The sequence below is a fragment of the Saimiri boliviensis genome, chromosome Y (assembly GCF_048565385.1).
Source record: "Saimiri boliviensis isolate mSaiBol1 chromosome Y, mSaiBol1.pri, whole genome shotgun sequence".
NCBI classification, from domain to species: Eukaryota; Metazoa; Chordata; class Mammalia; order Primates; family Cebidae; genus Saimiri; species Saimiri boliviensis.
Genome location: NC_133471.1, coordinates 15,710,896 through 15,713,171, shown reverse-complemented (window position 1 = coordinate 15,713,171; position 2,276 = coordinate 15,710,896). Strand labels below are relative to the sequence as shown.

General features: G+C 36.1%; 1 pseudogene; it reads right to left on the bottom strand.

Moving 5' to 3' along the window:
* Positions 1-887: 887 nt before the first annotated feature.
* LOC141582990 (small ribosomal subunit protein uS11-like) lies at positions 888-1,351 on the bottom strand (annotated as a pseudogene).
* Between the last annotated feature and the right edge of the window lie 925 nt (positions 1,352-2,276).

Below are 2,276 nucleotides of genomic sequence, written 5' to 3'. Positions count from 1 at the left end.
TTCATCATGGATATTGGCCTTGAAGTTTTCTTTTCTTGTTGAGTCTCTGGGCTGAGTTTTGGTATCAGGAAGATGTTTGTCTTATAAAATGATTTAGGAAAGGTTTCCTCTTTTAGGTTATTTGGAATAGTTTCAGAATGAATGGTATCAGCTCCTTCTTGTATTTTTGGTAGAATTTGGCTGTGAACCCATCTGGACCTGGGATTTTTTTTTTTTTTTTTTTTTTTTTTGGGTGGTAGGCTCTTAATTGCTGCCACAACTTCAGCCCTTTTTAATGGTCTATTCAATTCAACTTCTTTCTGGTTTAGTCTTGGGAGGATGCAAGTGTCCAGGAATTTATCAATTTCTTCCAGGTTTACTAGTTTATGTGCATAGAGTTGTTTGTAATAGTCTCTGATGATGGTTTGAATTTCTGTGGAATCTGTGGTGATATGCCCTTTATCATTTTTTAATTACATCAATTTGGTTATTCTCTGTTTTCTTTTTTATTAATATGGCTAGTGGTCTGTCTATTTTGCTGATCTTTTCGGAAAACCAGCTCCTGGATTTTTTATTTTTTGAAGGGTTTTTTGTTTCTCTATGTCCTTCAGTTCTTCTTTAGTTATTTCTTGTCTTCTGCTAGGCTTTGAGGTTTTTTTTTTTTTTTTTTTTTTTTTTTTTTTTTTTTTTTGCTGATCTTGCTCCTCTAGCTCTTTCAGTTTTGATGATAGGGTTTCAATTTTGATCTCTCCTTGCTTCTCATATGGGCATTTATTGCTATATATTTTTCTCTAGAGACTGCTTTTAATGTGTCCCAGAGATTCTGGTATGTTGTGTCTCCATTCTCATTTTTTTTTTTTTTTTACATGAGGCAATTTATTAACAGAAAACATTTTGAGAAGTCTTGCTCACAGATGTTGACCTAGGCGACACCCCTTCCTGCAGGTGCTGTCAGAGGGGATGGGGGTGACGTCCTCTATCTGTCTGATCTTCATACCCAAGCGGGCAAGGGCTCTGAGGGCCGACTGGGCTCCAGGTCCGGGGTATTGGTCCTATTTCCTTCTGTGGTCTGGAGTTTGATATGTAGGGCAGTGATATCCAGCTCCTTGCACCTCTGGGCCACATCCTGGGCAGCCAGCATAGCAGCATATGGCGAGGATTCATCTCGGTCTGCTTTCACCTTCATCCTTCCAGTCACACAGCAGATGGTTTCTTTACCAGAAAGATGAGTGACATGGACAAAAGTGTCATTGAAGGATGCAAAGATATTGCAGATACCGAATACATTCTCTCCTTCATCCACATGAGCTCCAAGGCTGATTACCTGTTCTTCTTTGTTTTCCTTCCCCTTTTGAGGTGCCATTTCTGCATATTGTCTCCAGACTCCACACCAGAAAACGCTTCCCCAATTTTTAAATCTCTCATAATGCCAGGCTTAAATTCTAACATTAATTCTGGAAGGACACACACATATTTAAAGCACAGACATCAAATATAAAGACCAGAGGCAATATTATACTGTTTTCAATACCTAGAAAAATATATCTTTTTTATGTTCAGTGGAAAAACAACATCTGGGAAAAAAAAAAAACCTTCCTCTGGAGAGAAGAAAAGCATAGTTTTATCTTTCAAAATGTAGGCCTGGAGATTACCAATTAGATAGGTTATACTAATTTAAAATTTTAAGACAACAATAAGAAGGTTAAAAAAGCCCAGCTACTTGTAGTGTAATCAAAGAAAAATTCTATGATTGGAGAAGGGTTTCACATTACTAGGTTATTTTTGGTTCATACATTACATTACCACATAATGTTATGGAGAAAAATAAATAACAGAGTGCATACACACACATTTACCAAGCACATCAAAATAAACCATAGTATATTCATTGAACACCATAAAACTTCATACTTTAACAAAATATTAATGTCAGTACTAACATACTTGTTATTTGATGATAAATCTTTTCTTTCTTGTTCTTAAAACAATGAACCATCCCAGTCGTTGATAACTTTGACAAAGTGAAACTCTCTAAATCTTTTCCTTAAGCAAAAAGCTGTAATTTTTTGTCAAAAGAGTGATACACTTCAAAGATGTAAAGTTTCATCTAAAATTCTGACTTTATAAAAAATGTTTTCAACTTTTGTTTTTAATGGAGAAGAAAGAATTTTGTTCCAGTTGGTTAAAATCATCCAACAACAACAACAAAAAAAGCCCTGTGTGTCCCCAGTCCACAGATTTCTCTGCCCATAGGCTGTGGGAACTTATCTCCTGATTCCCAGTCTTGCTCACACTGG